This window comes from Lissotriton vulgaris, chromosome 2_1, assembly GCF_964263255.1.
Source record: "Lissotriton vulgaris chromosome 2_1, aLisVul1.2, whole genome shotgun sequence".
Lineage (NCBI taxonomy): Eukaryota > Metazoa > Chordata > Amphibia > Caudata > Salamandridae > Lissotriton > Lissotriton vulgaris.
The window spans coordinates 889,265,287-889,290,369 of NC_141687.1; positions in this window are offsets into that span (position 1 = coordinate 889,265,287).

Genomic DNA, 25,083 nt, shown 5'->3' on the forward strand with positions numbered 1-25,083 from the left:
TTTCGGGAATATATATTCTAATATTGCCTCGCAGAACCCATTAAATGTCACCACCTATAGTCTGGATGGTCCCTGTGTCACTTTTGAGGTTTCAGAAGTGGAAAGGGCGATAGACCAGACTCGGAAAAACAAGGCACCTGGCCCCGATGGTGTTCCTGCCGATATTTTCAAACATGCCCCAAAAATGTGGTAAAAAATTCAGTGCAAGGTCTTTAATGCTTCAAATTATAACAACATCCCAGCATCCTGGAAAGAATTTATTATCATCCCAGTTTTTAAAAAGGGTGACAGGGTAGACCCAGCATGTTACCGCCCAATTTCCTTAATAGATTCATTGGTTAAAATTTTAGGACGGGTCATTTTGTACAAATTACAGGAGTGGTTAGACGATAAAGGGATACTGTCCAATGTACAATATGGATTTAGATCCAAAAGAAGCACTCTGGATCAGTGCCTTAATCTTCAACTGCTGGTGGATAAATACACAAAGGCCAAGGAAGGAGCATTATATCTGGGGTTTATGGACCTGTCCTCGGCCTTTGACTTTGTAAACCGCACAAAACTTTGGCAGATTTTAATGGATTTAGGTCTTGACCACGCCCTGGTAAATTTTCTAGCGGCCCTACATTCTGGTCTATTGGCTTCTGTCAGGGTGAACGCAGAGGGGTAATGTACTAGTCATTTTAAATCAGAAACGGGGGTCAGGCAGGGGTGCATTATGGCCCCCCTCCTGTTTTCAATCTATATAAACGCACTTGAACCTGCACTTAGGGAGGCCACGCTTGACATACCGCATATAGGGGAACTTGGTATACCGGTTCTCCTGTATGCGGATGACGCGGTTCTTATATCACGGACCGGGGTCGGGCTTCAACGGCTGTTGGATGCTTTTGGCCTATAAATGACCTCCCTGGACCTTAAAATAAATGTAAAGAAATCCCAAATCATGATTATGGGAAGGGGCTCAAGATAGAAAATCTCGAAAACATTTCTCTGTTGTGAGGAGGAACTGAGCAGAGTCCCTACATTCCCGTACTTGGGGATAATATTCGAGGAGAAGGGGAACTAGGAACCGCAGATCAAAAATAGAAACGCTGCCTTTGCCAGAACCTCCTCTGAAATTATGGGCTTTAGCAAAAAACTGGGGGCTAGGCCCATAGTACCTCTGCTGAACATCTATAAAGCAAAATGTTTGGCGGTAGTCACATATGGCTGCTCATTATGGGGTTATAGTGCCATAGACTGTCTACAAGTCACTGAAAACAAATTTATGAGATCGATCTTATCAGTGCCACAGTCTTCCCCATCATACACGATTCACTCAGAGTTAGGGACCAGTTTTATTACAGATATGATAAGAGTGGCCCCCATAATATCTTGGCTGAAGACCTGGTCGAATGGTGAACTTTCTCTGAATCATGCTATTCTTAAAGATTGCCTTTTATTAGATAATGTAAATAAAATTAAGTGGTTATCTTATGTTAAACAGTGGTTTCATAAACTTGGGAGACCGGAGCTCTTTTTCTCACCAGATAAAATAACACGTAAGGACATAGCAGCGACGAAGGGGGCCATGTTACAGATGCTGTCCCTAAACAGAGAGGAAATAGAGCTCAGAAAACCTACTGTAAGGGCTAACCTTCTTGTTGCCAATCCACCAGGACCTGAGCTTTACCTTGTTTTAGTTAATCGTTCTTATCACAGGTTTCTTTTAACAAGTTTCTGTTTAAACATGATCCATTTGATTTTAGGTCACGTCCCTGAATGGAGTACTCCTGAACAGGCTCTACCGTGTTCCTGTGACAGTTTTTCTAAACAGGACACAATGCATTTTTTGATGTTCTGTGATTATTGCACGGCAGTAAGGACAAAGTTCCTTGTTCCCATCCTGAAGGAGGCAGGGTTTATTCAAGTCAAGCCCGCTCTCCTTTACTTACAACTGCTAAATAGCCCTGATGGAGTAAGGATTCGCACATAAAGCGACTTGCTCTCTCTCATGAACCTCGTTAACTTGTAATAGTATTAACCAACCCTGTTTGTCATTAATATTACACTTTTACAGTGCACGCGGGTGTCCCAGAGACGCTTGCCTATGTGTCTATTAATCCTAACTCCGCTTGCATACTACAGAATGGCCGCTTCGCAGAAATCCAGTCTGCGCATGCGTCGGTCATACCCATGTGACGTGACGCACTCGCAGTTTTGGAGGGAGAGTTCGCTCATGCGCATTGTAGCTAAAATGGCCGCTTGTCTCTAAACACGCTTTCTGCTTGCCCATGCTGCTTCGCATTTCTATCTATTTCCGCGTAACCTTTAACCGCTGTAGTCATTATGAAGTAAGGGGTGCAGTGTAGATTATCATGGTATACAGTGTATTCTATTTTTCTGTGTTATTAATTTGTTTTCGCTTACTTTTCATGTACCGCGTATTTGGGGCCTGGGAGTGGGGAGCAGCGCCATCTTTAAAACCTCCTACAACCCTGTCACGTGATGAGGGAAAAGCCGAACCGCGCAGAAGCAAGCCCAAGCCAGCTGGCTCCTGAAGCTGAGATGCGCCTGAGAACATCTTCCATGCACTGGGAAGAGAATTCGGCTGTACCTAAAATTGATACAAATGTATATTCTTATGTGTGCTCTATTGTTTTACACCTTTCTCATACCCTGGGAACTGGAATGTAAGGGGTGGGTACCGAGAAATAAATATTAATTGTGGGAACACAGAATTTTTGGTGGTGACTATGACCTAACCACCTCTCCTGACCAATCGTAAGTTGGGACCCTGTCACTTGCAACATTTGTGATTGGTCTGGGGACCCAAAAAGAGTATATCTAGCCTAGTTTAGTTAGGGAAAATTGTCCAACTTGTCCGAATAGCTGACCTGTCACCGACCCCACGACTCTATAGGTGATTGATACAGAGAGCTGCGGAGCGCTCTGTCCGAATTTCCACAAAACTCCAAGGGGTGGAAATAGTCTTAAGTGCTGGCGGAGCACTTTGCTGGGGAATTCGAGAACCCAAACGGGGTCACTGGCGGATTTCGTGCAGTAAGGGGGTAGCGCAGGCGTTGCATCCGAAGCTGCAGGTGTTGGTCGTGCCCTTTTGGTGAGCCCAGTCCTGACCCAAATCCTGAGGGGTATCCTGTCCTGGTTTTCCGTGAGCTGTACCTGCTCACCTACTGGCATCCTATATCCTTGAGGGTCCTTGTCCTCGTCTATTCCCGAAGCTGACCCGTGGCCAGGGTTAGTCCTCATTCCTGTCCTAGGTAAATATATCCGTGGGTGTCCGTCTACTATCCTTTTCTTCCTGCTCTTTAATAAAGCCTCTATGCCCATGATATTCTCTCTGTTCTCTCTAATGATACGTATGCAAATTGTTTATTAGTATGTTCCATTCCTTCCCCTTCCTGTAGGGCACATTTAAACTGTTTTGGCTTGAATAACGTGTGATGACCATTGTTGATGTTTAGGATCTAAGTTAGACAGATTAAGATTAGGGGTTGAATCACTTGTAGGCTTTCTTAAGAATTTACTGACTAATGTGGTATAAACTTATCGTCCCTAGTATAAGCCTGAAATTTAATAGCATGTTCCCTGTTACCCTTACCCAATAGATTTCTCTTCACACCCTATGGTGTTTGCCCTTATCCATAGTTACTTAATTTTTGTAATTCTGTTTATCGATGTTTGGATCAGCATTTGCCTTATACTTTTGTCAGTTTGAATTTTACATTCTTTACATAAAAATCCTTAAAACTCCTCAGGTGTCTGTGGTCTTTTGAAGACTTACAAAGTGTTATGTAATGAAAAGAATAAATGTTTAGGATCATCTTGTCACCTATCCTCTAACAGCTCCTGATTCATCAGGAAGAGTAAGTACCTGTGGTAAGTCAGGTGCCATGGTAATAGGGTTATAGAAAACACATATAAAGTACTGATAGTGGTGCGTAAACTCACTCGACTCACAAAATTGAATTTCAATCACGTCATGGGCCAGAGTGCGTGAAAATCTGGTAAACTCAGAGCCGGGTGACCTGCGCGCTCTACCAGTATTTTTCTGGTAGCAGAGCTATGGTGAGGACTAGTTAAGATAGGTAGATAAGATAGTTGCTGTTGAACCGTGAAAAATAAAATGTGCTGCTGAATGTTTTTGCTGCTATGATAAGGATTGTTATTTCATTTAAATGTCATAGAATAAGTTTATTATAATTCATGAAATATTGAGTATATTACTAACCAATTGTGAGTAATTGTTTTCATGTTGTGCGGATCTCCGGGGAAATAAAATAGCAGGTGGTGAGTAGAATCCACTTGGCTGTGAGGTCACTGGCTATGAGGGAGATTAGTGCATGGTTAGGCAGAACTGGAAGCGCTAATTAGGACTTTCATAAATTCATTGATGTGTAAATGGTAGCTACCAATACCGTGGTGAAACTCCCGTTGTGATATCACCTAGTAAGGGTCACAGGCGGCAGGAGTAATAGGGTCTTTGGAGCTTGAATGATAGCAAGGAGGACATTGGTGAAAATGGACTTAGTATATATCCCGGAAAGAAGTGGATTAGTCAAAAGAGTAGCAGGTTCTCTATTGCTGGTGTGAAGAAGGATAGGCAGAAGGGATCTATCCGTAGTGAATGAAAAGTAGACAAAAGTGGTTTACTTGCAGTAAAAGAAAAACCCTTTTTCTTTTTAAAACCCTCAAGCACAGTGGCAAATGTTATACATTGTTAACTAAAATCCGCATTTGCACTTTAGGGAAAATTCAAAGTTTCCGTTACCTTGTGAAGGAGGGAGTCGGTCGCAAGACTGCACTGACGTTACTCCGTGCCGCGCTGGTATTGGTTGAGCCAGCGGGTGTGTAGCGAAGCCTGAATTGTAAGGGAGGGGTGAGTGCCGCAGAGGGAGACCGCGTCTCACGAAGGGGCCGCGCACCCATTGGTTGACAGATTTTGCAACCTCAGTGCTGATTGGTTGCTGTAAATTGAAAGACGCGCTAGCATTGGAAGTTCATAAGTAAACAAAATTAATCAATCCGAGCTTGAGGATAGTTTGGAGAGGTGTATGTGGTATTCCGAATTCTTACCTAATCCGCAAAACCTAGGTTTTCATAAGGAGCAGGTGCTAAGAGGTAGACCATTCAATATGTACGGAGGAAAGAGAAAATTGACTCCTGCAGAATAGATCAAGAATTATTTCAAGAAAGACAAACCCGTTAGAACCAGGGAGGGTGTGATCATTCCACCTCCTAATACTCCCGCATCCTTTATGATGTTTGACAAGGGGTATCATACTTGTGTGTGGTTAGAAAATTGGGTAAAGTACACTGAAGACGACGGAGTCTTAGCATTTCCCCTCAATGGTATTTTTAATGGTAGAATCCCGTTTAACTTGAGAACCTGAATGAATGAATTACACCCCCGACCCAGATTAACGCAGTACGAAGCCTTAGAGGAATGGGAGATTGAGGCTCTAGAGCGAGACAGACCCCGAATGGATAAGGGAGTGAGCAAATGGTATCCAAAATTACAGCGAGAAACAAAAGAGCAGAAGATGAAGCAGTGGAGACAGAATATGATGGTTGAGGGACTGTTTCCGATGTTTGGGGGTAACCGAACAAGCAGAAGGGAAAAAGACAGAGAAAACTCGACATCTAATGGCCATGGGGGATTCGGAGGATGAATATCTGGAGGATTTGTTGATGAAAAATCCACCTCCTTATGCTGAAGCTTCAGGAACTCTAAGTTCGAAAAATCCTTTTCTCCACCATCCCAGAAGTAGGAGGGCCAGCGAGACAGATGTAACTGGTACTGGTAGCAGGCCCAGTAATAGTGATGACTTTTCCAGACCTAGTACAGCAGTCCCAAATTACCAACCTTTTGGTGAGGATAGACCAGGGTCAGCCATCCCCACTGCCCCGAATATATACCCTTCTTTGGTGCCCCAAATAATGCATGATAATTTGTCAGAAAGAGTTTTACAAGAACGAGAAAGAGATGCCCTGATTAAGCAGCGAAATGATCTAATTCAGACTATAGCGCAGATACATCCCAGTCCTGACGCCCTGACAATCCCTGTAACTATTGGTCCTGCTATACCCCTTTACGGGGATAGGCAGGCTAGTCCAAAAACTCCAGTCATTACTCCAATCCCAGCACCCCCAAGAAAAGAGCCACTAGTCGTTGATGACCAGGCGAGTGAATGTGAGTCTGTAATCTCCCTAATGGATCTGCCCATAAGAGAGCCTGGGAACAGTGATTATCGGGCGGGGAGCCAGGCTAAGACCAGGGAAGTCCTAATCGAAACAACATCAGGAATCCAGAGTGCCACTCTGGTGACTCCAGAGGAATTAGATAAATAGACTAAAGAAATGGACCGAGAGACTTCCCAGCCCAAACCTTTGGATATTTACAGGCTAAGGATAGAAATGGAGGAATTAATGGCCGGAAATGTGGGATTAGACAGATTAAATACTCTTAATGAAGAAGAGTTGCTGTTCATCAGCAAAAGACTTACACGGAACACTAGAGTGCTCCATGAAAAACTAATGGACACTGCTGCGGACATGGTAATTGATGTAAGTCGATCCAAAGTATTGCAGAAGCCTTATAGAGCAGAATTCTCAGACAGAGATTTAGAGATCATGAATGTGTCGGGGAAGAAAATTCAGATAAAGGAACTGCTGAACATACTGCAGAAATGGGGAGATCTAGATAAATGGAAAGCCAGGTGGGCAAAGAAAAAGGAAGATAATAGGGTCAAACCAAAGGCTTCTGAATACATGTTAAAAGAAGTAGATCAAGCAGAAAAACTGTATCCCATGAGAGAAGTGCCAGGTGGGAAATATGTACATGTCCCGTGGTCCTGACAAGACATTGTGTCTTTTACCAATGACTTCCCAAAATTGAGAGAGAAGCCAGTGGAGTGGTATAGGCAGGTAGAGCGATTTGTGAAAGTCCAAAAATGTCTCCTAAAGGACCTGGATGGGTTCTTTGACATTGTAGTTCCTGTAGATTTATGGACTGATTGCATGATAGCAATTAATTGGCCCAGTGACGAATATGCAAGAGACTCCCGAACTGGAGCTCCTTCCCCAGAGGTAATGAGAACGTATGACCAAGTCATACAATACCTAAAAGGAAAGGTACCAGCAAAGGCGACTGATTGGACCCGAATAGATAGAACTACCCAGGATCATAATGAAACTGCATTCCTATTATGAAAGACTATTACAGGTATTCAAAACCTACAGTGGCATCGATAATATTGAAATGAAGGATATGACTCATTTCATTTATCGATTCGTGTTGGGTTTGAGACCGGAGATATCCCAGTGGATTAGAGACAATAAAATTTGTTGGCAGGGAAAGCCCATAGATGATGTCCTCAAGTACGCTAAGTACTGCGAGGATGAGATGGAGAACAAAAAGAAGGCCCTGAAGGAAAAGGTGATGTGGGCACAAGTGAAATTGGCCGAGCAACAAGAGAAACAGTTAAGCAAATTGAATAGTAATGCTCCAGACACTAACTCTGGGGGGGAGGGAAACCTCAAGTTAAAATGAGTAAAGGAGAGGCCAAAAAGAAGTTCCCCTGTCACGGGTGCGGGCAGATAGGGCACTGGAGAGACGAGTGTCCACATTTGCAGGCTGGTAATGCCCCCATAAATGGTTTAAATCCACAGGTGCAGAAAGAGGGGCCACGAAAGAATCAGAAACAGGTAAATGCACCTCCATTGCCTCGAGCTCCTAGACCTAATTACAAGAATCAGGCTCAACAGAATGAAAGGATTGAGGTGTGGGAAGGAGGAAATGAGAGAAATGCAGCAACTTCACAATTCCTGTTAAATGATAAATGATACATTCCTCTGTGATGAGCCATACTGAAGGGGGCCTGAGGGGGGGGGGAAGGGGAGTGCGTGCTTGGCGCCTCCCTACCGGTAGACCAGACAGGGCCATACATTGAAGGAAAGGTTGAAGGAAATGATGTCACCTTTCTGTTGGACACTGGTGCTACCCGTTCGACTGTGAGAACAGCGGACGTTCCAAACCTACCCCTCTCGGGAGAAGCAATCCAAGTAGTGGGCGTATCAAACCAGATAATTAGCACTCCCGTAACTGAACCAATGGAGATTTCTATAGGGAATTTCAAAGAAATGCACAGATTTGTTGTCTGTGACTCTAGTCCGGTGAATCTACTAGGACGTGATTTGTTGTGCAAAATGAACTGTACCATCTTTTGCACACCGAAAGGCGTCGAAATTCAGACCCCAGATGAAGACGGCCTGTACAAATTAATGTTGCTAAGGCCTGATGCAGCAGTTAAAGCTCTGACCATTCATGACTTACCTGAAGAACTCCAACGAAAGGTGATACCAGAGGTGTGGGATTTCACCGGGAGAGATGTAGGATTAATGGCAAATGTGGACCCAGTTAAAATAGCCATTAAACCCAATGCTACCTACCCGAAAACTAGACAGTATAAAATGAGTGCAGAGGTGAAAGCTGGAGTTGCATTCGAAATAAACCGATTACTGGAGGCAAACATAATACAGGAAGTAATGAGCAGTCCTTCTAATTCACCCATAATTGGAATTAAAAAGCCTAGCGGAAAGTACAGGGTAGTGCAGGACCTGCGAAAGGTAAACCAGATTGTTGTACCTTGTTGTCCCATTGTGCCAAACCCTGCAGTGATCCTGTATCATATCCCGTGGAATGCAGAATGGTTCACTGTCATAGATTTGTGCCACACATTCTTTTCCATCCCATTGCATCCAGACAGCAAATTTCTTTTCTCGTTTGAGTTTGACAGTCATGTCTACGTCTGGAATCGTGTCCCTCAGGGGTACACAGAAAGCCCCTCAATATTTAATCAGATTCTAAAAAGATGCCTTGAATCCTTAGTCCTACCAAAAGATTGGTTCAGTACATAGACGACCTTCTAGTGGCGTCTAAAAGTCAAAGCGACTGTGTTACTGATACCATTGCCCTGTTGAATCATTTGGGAAAAGGAGGACATAAAGTGTCCCCGGACAAATTGCAGTTTTGTAAAAATTCAGTGAAGTATCTGGGACACCAGATAGAAAAAGGTATCAGAAGGGTTACTTCAGAAAGAATTAGAATAATTCGAGATATGGAATTACCCAGAACCCAGAAGGAAGTCAGAATGTTCCTAGGAGTTGTGGGATACTGCAGACAGTGGATTGTGGGATTTGCTGTTTTGGCCAAGCCTTTGATAAAAATGACCAAGAAAGGAGTAGATGACCCAGTTAGTTGGGATGACGAAAGCATGACAGCCTGGATAAAATTACGAAATTGTCTGGGCTCTGCTCCTGCACAGGGAATGCCTGATTACTCCAAGAACTTTGAATTATTCTGTGACACACGAGACAATAGTGCACTCTCAGTCCTAACACAAGAACATGGTCTGATGAGACGCCCAGTGGCCTACTTTTCAGCCACCCTGGACCCAGTGGCTGCTGGGCTTCCCGGGTGTCTGAAGGCAGTAGCTGCTACTTCCACGAGTCTGGAACAGAGTGAAAACATTGTCATGGGACATCCTGTCACGGTTTATGTTCCACACTCAGTTGTGATACTGTTAACCCGAACCAAGACCCAGTATCTCACTCCTAGTCGGCTGACTAAGTATGAGAGAATTCTTATTGGTGCAGAGAATGTGATAATTTCCCGATGCAATATTTTAAACCCTGCAACCCTGTTGCCCCTCACCCAAAATGCAGAAGTGGAGGGTGAGATTGAGCATAATTGCATTGACTTAACTGAGTTTAGCACAAAACCACGTCCTGATATAAAAGAAACGGCCCTTCCCATAGAGGACCTAGTGATGTTTGTGGATGGCTCCTGTTTGAGGCATGAGGATAGCGGGTTGAGTGCTGCCTATGCTGTAGTCACACTGGAAACGACCCTAGAGGCATCCTTTCTAAGTGAAATAAAATCTGCCCAAGTAGCCGAGCTAATCGCATTGGCCAGAGCTTGCAAGCAAGGGAAAAATAAACAAGTAACTGTATACACTGACAGTCAATATGGTTACAGAGTTGTTCATGACTTCGGCCAACTATGGTTACAAAGAGAATTCATGACTTCCTCAGGTACCCCCATCAGAAATGGAAAAGTGGTGCAAACCCTACTGGAAGCAATCCAGTTGCCCAAAGAATTGGCGGTAGTCAAATGTGCTGCTCACAACTCTGGTAATGACGATGTGACAGCCGGAAATAGATATGCTGACCAAATTGCCCAGTATTGCACCCGATACAAAATGTCCCTAAAAATTAAATTATGGGGAGGCGGAAACAGCTGCCAACTTATGGTGTTTGAGAATGTATCTACCTGGAGGGAACTGAGAGAGTTGCAGCAAGCAGCAGAGGAGGAGGAAAAACAAAGATTGGAGACTGAGGAATGTCAGCTCAGGGAAAGAGATGGTTTTGTAGTTGATAAGACGGGTGTGCCTGTGTTACCAGATAGCATGGCTGCCCCAATGGCCAGGATGATTCATGGAGATACCCATATTGGGAGGAATGCAATGTGCCGAATGTTTCACCAAGTGTTCTATAACTCAAGGTTCAGGAACATTGCGGATGGACTTTGCCAGAGGTGCCGGGTGTGTCAGCAGTTCAACGCAGGAAAGAGGACTGTGGTAGAGCAAAGTACAATTGGAAAGGCAGAAGGTCCTTTTGTCAGACTACAGGCAGACTTTATTCAGTTGCCTATGTGTAAAGGATACAGATATGTCTTGGTAATTGTTTGCCTATTCTCAAGGTGGGTGGAAGCATACCCAGCAAAGAAAAATGATGTCCTTACTGTAGCCAAATTGTTACTCAGGGAGCTAATACCTAGGTACGGTTTTCCAGAGACAGTTGAAACAGACAGAGGTGGGCACTTTGCAAATGACATCTTAAAAGAGTTCTATACAGCATTCAAGATTGAGCCTAAGCTACACTGTGCATATCGTCCAGAGGCTTCTGGAATAGTCGAACAAATGAATGGCACTATAAAGTCAAGATTGGCCAAAATGTGTAATTCTACAAAATTGAACTGGATAGAAGCTTTACCCCTTGTCTTGATGGGATTGAGAAGTATTCCCAACCGAAAGACAGGCCTGAACCCCCATGAAGTACTAATGGGAAGAGTGATGCGACAGGCATGGGTACCTGGACACAAACTGCTGAGTATTTCTGATGATTTGGTGTTAGAATACTGCAGGCAGCTGGGTGACCAAGAGCGTTCTATCTCTCACCAGATTGGGGCGACTGCTGTCGAATGGTCAACCACTCTAGCCCATAAACTGAAACCTCGAGATTGGGTTGTGTTGAAGAAGCACACCCGGAAGAGTTGCCTTGGATCAAAGTGGGGAAAGCCAAGGCAAGTGATCCTTGTAACTACCACTGCTGTAAAGTGTGCTGGCGTGCCGAAGTGGATTCATGCCAGCCATACCAAGAAGGTAACCGAAGAAGAGGCGGCTGAGGCTGAAGGTGGTGCAGCTGAGGAGACTACAGACGAGGGTCCGGACCTAGCTGACGTAATAGTACCGAGCACCAGTCAAGACGAATGGTTTCCAGCAGACGACCTGATTCTTGATCCAATAAGAACCAGAAAATATTCCTACCTAGATAGAGAGAGGATAGTGAGGACGAGACAGGGCTAGAAGAAGAAGGTCAGGTTATCGAGATTCACGTCAGACCTGATCAGGAAATAGGTCAAGTAGGGACAGACCAAGTCATCGACACTCCTCCGAAGACTGCAGAGACTGGAAAGGGACAGATAGTAATTAAAGCTGAAGTTCATGCGGAAGAAAATCAAGGGTTCGAGGTGCATGAACAGGAACAGATAGACATAGACGAACGTGTTCAGGAAACAGAGTCCAAACCAGTTGAAAACCAAAGTCAAATACAAAATATACCTGAAGAAGGCCAGCTTAGAAACCAGGCAGAAGAAACTGAAGAAAGACCTGGAACTAGTCAGACAGGAAGGGAAAAGGACACTGCCAGAACAATAGTGCCACAACCGAGCGAAAATAAAAGAGCTCACGAAGAGGGCCAAGTTACCTCGACTACTAAAAGGCTCAAGAAGAAAAGTGAACCCAGATACATAAAGAGACTGAAACTAAGATTGAAAACAGTAGAGGAGAAAATAGAAGACCGAAAAAGAGCTGCTAGTGAAAGACAGAGAGCACGAACTCAGCAAAATAGATGCAGTACCAGAGTGAAAAGACTAAATAAAAACTATCGGAGTCCTGAATGGACCTATTTGGTGTTGGAAGAGATTGATGACCCTGAAGAGAGTGACAGAAGCGATCAAGATTCGATCGAGGATCAGAGTTCTGAGGTAGAAGACCCACCTTGAAAAGTGAAACTGCGTAAGCCTCTTGTGTTAAGAAACAAAGAGGGGTTGGAAAGCCACCTGTAAGCTATAATGTCTGATTCAAATGTGAATGGAAGACCTAGAGGGAATTGTTGTAAAACTTGCTGTAAAATATGCTTATGCAGCGTAGCAATAGTAATAGTAGTATGGATAGGACTAACAGTCTTTATCCCTTTTATGATAAGTAAAGATACTAACTTGTACTCTACTAAATCAATGATCCCAGACACAGAAGTTGTACATACTGAAGAAACACTACGAAGTGTAGAAAAATGTGACAATTCTGTCAGCCTGAGACAAACACGACCGGACTTAGAAGCACCAGATGAGGAAGGACTACATTTTCACAAAATGAGAAACAGATCACATTTAAATGTCTTTGCAAATCTTTTAGTGCATTATGTAGAAGCTATGGAAATGGAAGATTGTTATGTTTGCATGAAGCTACCTACTTCAGTAGCTGAAGGCGTGACCTATCACCATTTACCCCTGACCTATGGAATTTCCTGTAGTATATTAGCAAGCTTATTTTATAGAAACACTTTACAGTACTACTATTCAAACACTGACGTGATTTTTTCTGAACTGCCTATTCGGGGACACCTGAATATTGTGCATGTCAGAAGCGAAGTGACTCGTTACATGGGAGAATACTTTCTGACTATAGGTGACATAGATTTGAATGAGCAAGAGAAAATGTTTTTGAAAATGGCAGAAAAGAGAAGGGAGAGTTTCCAAAGAAAGGCCAATGATAAGAGACAGAAAACTCCTAAATGGGCTGAAAACATGGAAGGCACCTCAAATGGCGAAGCAAATCCTGCACTGTTGTTGGACTTTGACGAAAAGGGAAACTCTGTCTTCATAGAGAAAAGACTAGTTATTATAACAATGCATTCATCGGTTCCAGTGAATGCGAACATAATTACAAGGTAATTGGAGGTTGGGGTTTTAAAAATGGGTCAGAACCTGTGTTTCCCGGAATTTATTATATATGTGGAAACAAGGCTTATTTCAAATTGCCGGATCACTGGTATGGAAGCTGCTATTTTGGCATTGTCTTCCCAAAAATATACCATGTGAACATCGCCGCTGGAAGCAATAAAAATACTAATGGTCTAGTGCGTAGTAGACGTGAAAGTGTAGGAGAAATTATAGGTGATATATTTAGTGCACTGATACCTGGAGTGGGAGTGGTTCTGAATACTCACCGTATCTGCAAATTATCTACAGTAGTGGATCGGTTGTCAACTGACACTGCTGCTGGATTCCTGCTGGTCAATACTGAAATGGTTGCGATCAGATCAATGGTTTTACAGAATCGCCTTGCTCTTGATACCTTATTGGCAAAAGAGGGCGGAGTCTGCAGAATGTTGAAGGTGCAACATTGTTGCACTTACATTCCTGATAAGAGTGTTGAAATAAAGAAATATGTACAAAACATAACTAATTTGGAAAAAGAACTCAAACCACTGGAGGTTGATAGTGCCTGGAAGAGACTGTCTGATGGTCTCTCCTCTGTAGGTAGTTGGTTTACTAACATAGGTCGCAGTCTTGTAGGGAAAATACTGATGCCAATAGCTGGAATAAGTCTGATTGTGTTCATAATAGTAATTTGCTGCAAATGTCAAAAGTGTAGAAAGAAGTATACGGTAAATAAGAAAGGAGTCAAGAGAAATATTGATGAACTTGAATTAGAAGAGTTAAGAAACCAGATTTACAAGAAAGCCAAGAGTTTCCATCCTAATAAGGATGCTGAGAAGAGGCTCAATAACAAATTTGTTGAAATAGAAATGAGTGAAATGTGAGGAAAAAACGAAGTTGGCATCTGTTTCCATTAATAGTGATGATAGTAAATATCATCAAAGAGGGGATTGATGGAGTAAGGATTCGCACATAAAGCGACTTGCTCTCTCTCATGAACCTCGTTAACTTGTATTAGTATTAACCAACCCTGTTTGTCATTAATATTACACTTTTACAGTACACGCGGGTGTCCCAGAGACGCTTGCCTATGTGTCTATTAATCCTAACTCCGCTTGCATACTACAGAATGGCCGCTTCGCAGAAATTCAGTCTGCGCATGCGTCGGTCATACCCATGTGACGTGACGCACTCGCAGTTTTGGAGGGAGAGTTCGCTCATGCGCATTGTAGCTAAAATGGCCGCTTGTCTCTAAACACGCTTTTTGCTTGCCCATGCTGCTTCGCATTGCTATCTATTTCCGCGTAACCTTTAACCGCTTTAGTCATTATGAAGTAAGGGGTGCAGTGTAGATTATCATGGTATACAGTGTATTCTATTTTTCTGTGTTATTAATTTGTTTTCGCTTACTTTTCATGTACCGCGTATTTGGGGCCTGGGAGTGGGGAGCGGCGCCATCTTTGAAACCTCCTACAACCCTGTCACGTGATGAGGGAAAAGCCGAACCGCGCAGAAGCAAGCCCAAGCCAACTGGCTCCTGAAGCTGAGATGCGCCTGAGAACATCTTCCATGCACTGGGAAGAGAATTCGGCTGTACCTAAAATTGATACAAATGTATATTCTTATGTGTGCTCTATTGTTTTATACCTTTCTCATACCCTGGGAACTGGAATGTAAGGGGTGGGTACCGAGAAATAAATATTAATTGTGGGAACACAGAATTTTAGGTGGTGACTATGACCTAACCACCTTTCCTGACTAATCGTAAGTTGGGACCCTGTCACTTGCAACATTTGTGGGTGGTCTGGGGACCCAAAAAGAGTATATCTAGCCTAGTTTAGTTAGGGAAAATTGTCCGACTTGTCCGAATAGCTGACCTGTCACCGACCCCATGACTCTATAGGTGATTGATACAGAGAGCTGCGGAGCGCTCTGTCCGAATTTCCACAAAACTCCAAGGGGTGGAAATAGTCTTAAGTGCTGGGGGAGCACTTTGCTGGGGAATTCGAGAACCCAATCGGGGTCACTGGCGGATTTCGTACAGTAAGGGGGTAGCGCAGGCGTTGCATCCGAAGCTGCAGGTGTTGGTCATGCCCTTTTGGTGAGCCCAGTCCTGACCCAAATCCTGAGGGGTATCCTGTCCTGGTTTTCCGTGAGCTGTACCTGCTCACCTACTGGCATCCTATATCCTTGAGGGTCCTTGTCCTCGTCTATTCCCGAAGCTGACCCGTGGCCAGGGTTAGTCCTCATTCCTGTCCTAGGTAAATATATCCGTGGGTGTCCGTCTACTATCCTTTTCTTCCTGCTCTTTAATAAAGCCTCTATGCCCATGATATTCTCTCTGTTCTCTCTAATGATGCGTATGCAAATTGTTTATTAGTATGTTCCATTCCTTCCCCTTCCTGTTGGGCACATTTAAACTGTTTTGGCTTGAATAACGTGTGATGACCATTGTTGATGTTTAGGATCTAAGTTAGACAGATTATGATTAGGGGTTGAATCACTTGTAGGCTTTCTTAAGAATTTACTGACTAATGTGGTATAAACTTATCGTCCCTAGTATAAGCCTGAAATTTAATAGCATGTTCCCTGTTACCCTTACCCAATAGATTTCTCTTCACACCCAATGGTGTTTGCCCTTATCCATAGTTACTTCATTTTTGTAATTCTGTTTATCGATGTTTGGATCAGCATTTGCCTTATACTTTTGCCACTTTGAATTTTACATTCTTTACATAAAAATCCTTAAAACTCCTCAGGTGTCTGTGGTCTTTTGAAGACTTACAAAGTGTTATTTAATGAAAAGAATAAATCTTTAGGATCATCTTGTCACCTATCCTCTAACAGCTCCTGATTCATCAGGAAGAGTAAGTACCTGTGGTAAGTCAGGTGCCATGGTAATAGGGTTACAGAAAACACATATAAAGTACTGATAGTGGTGCGTAAACTCACTCGACTCACAACATTGAATTTCAATCACGTCATGGGCCCGAGTGCGTGAAAATCTGGTAAACTCAGAGCTGGGTGACCTGCGCTCTCTACCAGCCCTAGGGTTATTTTTCACGTTGCCAGTTATTTGGTGAGTGCTGTTAGGGCTAGGAACAAGAGAATGATAAATTATAATTAACTGTATTTCCATAAAGTTGGATTTTTCCGTACTGTAAATATTTTAAATGTTGTAAATGTAACATGGCAGCTAAAATAATCATTTGTGACATGATTTTCAACATTTATGAAATTTGTGGGATATTTTTAAATAATAATTGTAACTGTTTTTATAGTGTTTTTTGAATGTATATTATGTATCACCGTCTTTTTATGATATTGAATTATCGAAATAAAGTATTTTGACTGACTGACTGACTGACTGCAGTTATTTTTTTTACAGGAGCATTGTGCCATACTTGTAACTATTCTCTGGCCCTGCTTTGAGGGTCAGAGCAGATTCAGAGAATAGATGAAAGTAGGCAACTGAACTCTGGAGGGGCCCCTCAGGAATCACTACAGGGAATGGTTACAAATTAGTTTTAACTTTTGCACCTGCTAAGTGCTTTCAGTTTTCCAAAATTTGTTTTTCTGCCATTTCGCGAGATTCGCGGGACGCGAAATCGAACTTGCAATCCGCAAACTCGTGCGAATTTGCTGATTTCTCTTTTTTTTTGCGTGTTCGGGCGTTTTTTCTTTTTTTTGCGTGTTCAGGCGGTTTTTGGCTTATTCGCGGACCGCTTGCAGCGCACCAACCCCATGCGGTCGTACACGGGCGTGGCCATCTTGTTTGCGTGACGTGTTTCCGTTTCCGGGCGCTCGTTGCATGCTCGCGTTGTATGTGGCGCGCGATGACGTATTCGTGGGCGTTTTTGCGTGCTCGCGGGGGAAATATCGCACAAACTTACCCACGCGGTCCTCTATGGGCGCGGCCATCTTGTTTTTCATTCACTGCTATGGTTTTGGGCATGCTACCTTTCTATCCACCTTACATCTTTGTAATCCTATGTTTTTCTGAACTTTTTTTTTTTTTTGCTTATTATCTCTCTCTTCAATTTCCTACATCTCTATTTTGTGTTTTTTAAAACTTTTTGTTACTTTATTACCTACTTTATTTATTTTGCTCTCTCTCTAATTTTTTTTCACACCTATTCTTCTATCCTTCTTCTTGTGCCCAGGACCATGTACGACAAGGGCAAGGGGAAGGTCCCAGCACCACGTACCCGGCTCCCTTGCGGGCATTGGAGGGGGGAGGAAGTGCAGCCCAGGGAGATCTTCTCTGCGGTGGAGGTGGCCGCCTTGATGGTTTTTGTCCAGGTCCACCTCCCTAAGACCGTGGCAGCAGGTGGGCGGATTGTTTCCGGTTACATGCTCCGGGAGCGTCGCCAGCTGTAGGAGTAGGAGTCTGGGGTCCGGCACACCTACCACCAAGTGACGCACCGGTGGAGTGACATCTTGGACCTGGAGCATGACATGCTCGACCTGCTCGGTGTGGAGATCCCTGGGCTTGGTAAGTAGCTATTTAATAACTACTTTTTTTCCTTCTGCTCTGTTATATTGAAGACAGTCAACCTTGACTTTTAATAGCATTAGCGGCTGTACTTCTCTGGTAACCATTGGCCCCCTCTATTTCACTTCAACTCAGCTGGCAACTTTTTATTGTGAAGCCAAGTCATATCAGATGAAGTTTAGGGATGTGAAGAACGAAAAGTTAAAGAAGGGTGAAACGAAGGACGAGCGAGTCTTAATATTTATGACTGTAAAGAATGGTTTTGTTGAATGCAATTCAACATAAGAAGACAGCGGTTTCCAAAATATAATGAAAAGGTTGTTAGTTGGTTTTTGACAAAAAGAAATTTTGGTACATTTGAGACATTAAGAAGAATCATAGATGTACTTTCGAAGCCTGGATGTTATCTTCTTTATCCTCCTCGTCGATAGCAGAGGTGTATGATGTAGTAGAGCAGACGCTGAGTGGAAGAAGTATGGCCAGTGGCAGTGCCACCCCTATAGAAAAGTAAGACATTCAGATCCCCACTAGCATGTACTGCTTAAAGTACTGCGAGTCTGCATCATCATGGCCTGTGTCTGTATTTCTTGGGTGAAAGCTGAGTGAGCTGCCATTATGGCGGCTAGCACAAGTTCACGTACCAGTGATTATTTTTGCAACCCAAGAGAAAAAAGTAAAGTGCTGCTAGTGGAATTCCTGAAACTCCCGGTAAGGTCACAGGCTTACAAAGACGGCGGAAAGATACATGCCAAAATGTTATACTGTTACAACAGGTATCTGTGCACACGTTGCCTTTTACAGAGTAAATGCTGTAGGTAATCAAACAACACAACCAATAGACAAACAATGTGGAAGTAGTCTTGATAGAAGTAGCCAACACGTGTTTCGTCAGGGCTAGTAGCCCACGACTTCATCAGGGCTCCCGCGGGCAGCGGTTCCAAAGCTATTGCCACAATGGCTATGTGCTCTCAGCCGGTTCTAATTCTGACCCGGCTACCGCGTACTGTCGAGGTTCTCGCTGATTCGTCTCAGCTGTCCGTGTGATGGTTAATACCAAAGATGCGACACACCATAGGAGTATCCGTGTGAGCAGCAGGTTTAGCCGTACTGCTTTCCAGCGTCTCCGCGTGTAAATGCTGAAGTCATTTACAGTTTACACGCGGAGACACTGGAAAGCTGAGATGGCTGAGACGAATCAGCGAGAACCTCCACAGTACCCGGTAGCCGGGTCGGAATTGGAAGCGGCTGACAGCACCTAGCCATTGTGGTAATAGCTTTGGAACCGCTGCCCGCGGGAGCCCTAATGAAGTCGTGGGCTACTAGCCCTGACAAAACACGTGTTGGCTGGGCGTGGTGGATAAAAATAAAATCTGAATTGAAGAAAAACGTCTATCAAGACTACTTCCACATTGTTTGTCTATTGGTTGTGTTGTTTGATTACCTACAGCATTTACTCTGTAAAAGGCGACGTGTACACAGATACCTGTTGTATCAATTATGTTTGGATCTTGGTCCTAATTGGAGGTTTAGGTTCTTCCTCCTATCTGGGGCACCCTAAAAATAGTGGTTAGAAATTATAAATATCGTCACATACGGGAGGCGCCAGTTGTGGATCGACAATCAAAAAAAACCTGGTCCGTTATCTTCAAAATGTTATACTGTGTTTGCTACTTGCTGGTGTTACTGATACTGGTGTTACTGAGTGTCAACTTTCTGTTGAATTATTTCGACTTTATGTTAAAGACTATTGGCAACAGTATTTTTCTTTCTTTTTTCATAGATGCTACTCCAAAAAAGCTCACCCGTAAGGAGATGGCTGTCCGGGCCAGGGCCCATAAGCTGGAGTCTATTTGTGTCTAGTATCGACGGTTGTGGGCTCGGGAGCATGAGGAGGACACTACAACAACCACCAGTACATCCTCCTCAACTGCCCCGGGGTCCACCAGCCACAAGCCTCCAGCCAAACGGAGCCGTGGCCCGACAGTCTCCCGCCGCACAGCTGCCCCCCCCCCCCCCAGAGCCTGGATGGTACGTCAGCGCCGCCTCCGAAAGAGAGTGGACTACCTGGAGCGGTTGGCCGAAAAACATCAGCGCCAGCTCTGGGACCTCCGCAAAGAGCTGCGGGACGTGCAGCACCAGCTGTCCACACTACGCCACCGGAGGAAGTGACTGTCCATTGCCCCTTTTTTAAAGACTGTTGGGGGGGTGGGAATTGGGTTTTTGGGAAAGGGAACTTTTTGATTTTTGGACATTGGTTTGGTTAGGGAGGGGGGTGAGTTGGGGTAATTTATTTTATTTTTCTGACAACAACATCCATAATTTATATTTCTTAAGAATTATATTTTTCATTCCAAAACACAGTACAGGCGCTCATATTATTTTGTGTGGTGGTTGGCGGTGGTTACTGGACGTTTGGTTTTTCAAACTTACCAGCATGAATGAAACATCTTGTCCTGAAATGTACCAAAATGCAAGTAACTCAGTTAGTCAATTGAGTAGCCCTACTACTGTAATTTACTAGTAGTACTGCCAGTCTCTGCTCTCCTCCCAACTTAGTCCTAGCCCATTATTCTACTACCTCTCCAATATGCTTATCTTACCTGTGATTTGTGAATCACGGTTGGTGAATAAGGTTGGTTGTTGACTTGAATCCTCGACGGTTGCAATATCATTGTTGTGCTGGTAGCAGTAGTGGTACACAATGGCAGTATCACCATATGAAAAAAAGAGGAAATTAAACATTGAGTGGCCTGAGCGTAGCATTAGAAACAGTACAATAGTTAGTACGGTACAGAACAGTGCCCTAAATTGTAGCCTAAGCTGTGCCAACGTAAGGTAAGCATTAATCATTTCATTGTTCACGTTGTGTAGGAGGAGGATGTTCTTATCAATCCACGATGGCGCACATGAACTTCTGGTTGCTTTGACCTTATCCTCCCCAGCAAGTGTGTGGAATTTATTGTTTTTGTCAGTCACACCTCAATGAAATACCACACAGCCCGGGGGAAGAGGGTAGGGTTTGAAAATTGGATGGGAATGGGGGGTTTTGGGAAAGTTTGGTAGAGAGGAAAAAAACACAGTATGGACAGTCAAACAACAAATGAAGAGAAACAAATCTTTGGATTAGAAGATATTGATTAATCTTGAAAGGGACATAAAGGAAGTGCACTACTGCATGCCAGAAGTACTAAATGGATGGTTAGGTTACTGAAAAGTAGTACTACTACTTACTGCAACTTACTAGTAACTACGAAGAAACAAGCTGACAGTATAGGGCTGCAGTCATTACGCAATTTCACTTGCCTCTCTGCCCTCAGAGAGAATAAACACTTAGAACATTAAATTAGTGTTAAACATAGCAAAGACGTATCAAATAGCTGGAGGGAGGGATGAATTTGAAGCAGAGATCAAACAAACGCACAGAGTCACACTCGTAGAAGTAAGTTCAAGTTCACAACAATATCATTTAAAAGATAAGGAGAATTTTGGATACTGTTACTGTTTTTTGTAGTTGTCCCGTTGAATTTGTGAAGTTGATGCATCCAGCCATTCCTCTTATTCACGGTACTCCTTCATTCAATCGGATGCTCCGTCGATCAATCTTGGTGACCAGACACACTGTCCACTGTCTGCCTGATGCGGATTTGCGGATCAATAATTGTAAGCCTGAGTAGTACATCGATGGCACAGGGTAAAAGCCTGCCTGTAATTGATGATGGAAAAACACAACAGTAAGTTTTACAGACACCTCGGAGAAAAAAATATGTAAGGCACGCTGTGTAGTGCCAAAATTATACTATCACTTTCAGAGATGACAATCCCCAAAATCTAGAACACCCCACATTACCCCCCCAAAAACGTGCAGAATACTGCTGCTACCTCAAAGAGGCTTAATTTCAAATCGTGTCAAAACGCACTCAGAAAGTATGCCCAAAACCCCCCTTTCCCACCATGGATTATCTTCAAACGACTTGCAATCAAAATTAGACATTACAACAAGTTTTCCAAGACCCCACCCAGTCGTAAAAATCTATAACACCCGCCCAAACACATGCAATACAATACTGCTAACCCTAACGAGCCCTAAGTTAAGAATAGTGGCAAACGCTTTCTTTAACTAGGCCAAATCCCCCCTTTCCCACCATGGATTTTCTTCAAACCACTTGCAACCAAGATTACATATTCCCACGAGTGCTCTAAGACCCCCGAACCCTGTTGCAAAAATCTAGAACACCCCTAAACACATGGAATACTGCTGCTAGTACTAACCCTAATGAACCCTAAGTTACAAAAAGTGCCAAAAGGCTTTTCAGCATGGATTTTCTCCGAACCACTTTTATCCGGTAGTAGACCTTCCCAGCAATGCCCCAAGACCTGCCAACCCACCCGCAAAAAAGCACAACACCCCCAAACAGGCAGAAAGCAAAAATGGAAACTCTCATACTTAGAATATTTTTAGGCCTTATTTCAATTCTGTCCAAACGCGCTGTGCAGGTAGGCCATAACTCCACTTTTCCACCATGGATGTCCTGAAAAACAAATGAAATCAACATTAGACTGTGCCAGAAGTGCTCCCAGACCCCTAAACCCACCCCCAAACACCAGGAACTCCTCCAAACAGCACCCCAAAGACAAGCAAGTGAGCAAACACGCAAAAACTTTTTTACCTCCAATTTTCTCCAAACCACTTTTATCCAGTATTAGACCTTCCCAGCAATGCCCCCAGAGCTGTCAACCCAGGCGAAAACAAGTAGTATACCCCCAAACAGCCAAAAAGCAAAACTACAAAAATGGGGACTTAGACATTTTCAGGCAAATTTCCAAAATCACTCCACGCGCGCTCTGCAGCTAGGCACAACTCCCCTTTACCACCATGGATTTGCTTCAAACCTCTTGCAATCAAAGTATCCATACCCAGCGTTGCTCCAAGACCCCAAAACCCACCCACAAACACCAGGAAGCCACCAAACAGGCCCCTGAAAACGCTAAATTGAGCGAAATATCAGAAAATGCAAAAACGTTTTCCTCATGGATTTTCTCCAAACCACTTTTATCCGGTATTAGACCTTCCCAGCAATGGCCCCAGAGCCGTCAACCCAGGCGAAAACAAGTAGAAGACCCCCAAACAGCCAAAAAGCAAAACTACAAAAATGGGGGCTTAGACATTTTCAGGCAAATCTCCAAAATCACTCCACGCGCGCTATGCAGCTAGGCCCTAACTCCCCTTTGCCACCATGGATTTGCTTCAAACCTCTTGCAATCAAAAGTATCCATACCCAGCATTGCTTCAAGACCCCAAAACCCACCCACAAACACCAGGAAGCCCCCCAAATAGGCCCCCGAAAACGCTAAATTGAGCGAAATGTCAGAAAATGCAAAAACGTTTTCCTCATGGATTTTCTCCAAACCATTTTTATCCGGTATTAGACCTTCCCAGCAATTGCCCCAGAGCCGTCAACCCAGGCGAAAACAAGTAGAAGACCCCCAAACAGCCAAAAAGCAAATCTACAAAAATGGGGACAGAAATTTTCAGGCAAATTTCCAAAATCACTCCACGCGCGCTCTGCAGCTAGGCCCTAACTCCCCTTTGCCACCATGGATTTGCTTCAAACCTCTTGCAATCAAAGTATCCATACCCAGCGTTGCTCCAAGACCCCAAAACTCACCCACAAACACCAGGAAGCCACCAAACAGGCCCCCGAAAACGCTAAATTGAGAGAAATATCAGAAAATGCTAAAACCTTTTCCTCATGGATTTTCTCCAAACCATTTTTATCCGGTATTAGACCTTCCCAGCAAAGGCCCCAGAGCCGTCAAGCCAGGCGAAAACAAGTAGAAGACCCCCAAACAGCCAAAAAGCAAAACTACAAAAATGGGGACTTAGACATTTTCAGGCAAATTTCCAAAATCACTCCACACGCGCTATGCAGCTAGGCCCTAACTCCCCTTTGCCACAATGGATTTGCTTCAAACCTCTTGCAATCAAAAGTATCCTTACCCAGCATTGCTTCAAGGCCCCAAAACCCACCCACAAACACTAGGAAGCCCCCCAAACAGGCCCCCGAAAACGCTAAATTAAGCGAAATGTCAGAAAATGCAAAAACTTTTTCCTCATGGATTTTCTCCAAACCACTTTTATCCGGTATTAGACCTTCCCAGCAATGGCCCCAGAGCTGTCAACCCAGGCGAAAACAAGTAGAAGACCCCCAAACAGCCAAAAAGCAAAACTACAAAAATGGAGACAGAAATTTTCATGCAAATTTCCAAAATCACTCCACGCGCGCTCTGCAGCTAGGCCCTAACTCCCCTTTGCCACCATGGATTTGCTTCAAACCTCTTGCAATCAAAAGTATCCATACCCAGCATTGCTTCAAGGCCCCAAAACCCACCCACAAACCCCAGGAAGCCCCCCAAACAGGCCCCTGAAAACGCTAAATTGAGCGAAATGTCAGAAAATGCAAAAACCTTTTCCTCATGGATTTTCTCCAAACCACTTTTATCCGGTATTAGACCTTCCCAGCAATGGCCCCAGAGCCGTCAACCCAGGTGAAAACAAGTAAAAGACCCCCAAACAGCCAAAAAGCAAAACTACAAAATGGGAACTTACATTTTCAGGCAAATTTCCAAAATCACTCCACGCGCCCTCTGCAGCTAGGCCCTAACTCCCCTTTGCCACCATGGATTTGCTTCAAACCTCTTACAATCAAATGTATCCATACTCAGCAGTGCTCCCAGACCCCAAAACCCATTCACAAAAACCAGGAAGCCCCCCAAACAGCACCCCAAACACAGGCAAGTAAGCAAAAACGCCAAAAACATTTCACCATGGATTTGGTCCAAAACACTTGATTCCGATATTAGACCTTCGGATCTATGCCCCCAGACCCCTGCAGCCACCCGCAAAAAAGCAGAACACCCCCAAATAGGCAAAAAGCAAAAATGGGCCTACTACCTTCAATTCAGTCAAAATACGCTGTGCAGCTAGGACCTAACTCCCCTTTACCACCATGGATTTCCTGAAAAACAAATGCAATAAACATTAGACTGTGCCAGCAGTGATCCCAGAACCCCTACCCAGCACCGCAAATCTAGAACACCCCCAAAGAAACCCCCAAAAACCTGCAATACTGGTATATTCAAAACATGGCAAATTGCGCTGTTCACAAAAAACAAACAGCAATTGGTTTCAACAGAGACAGACAGCCATTGCTGTCCACTGCAACATGCCATCTTCTCATTATTCATTACCTGTTCTACTTTTTGTCCGCATCTTCTTCGGAAAGTGAGGGTCAACAGGGCA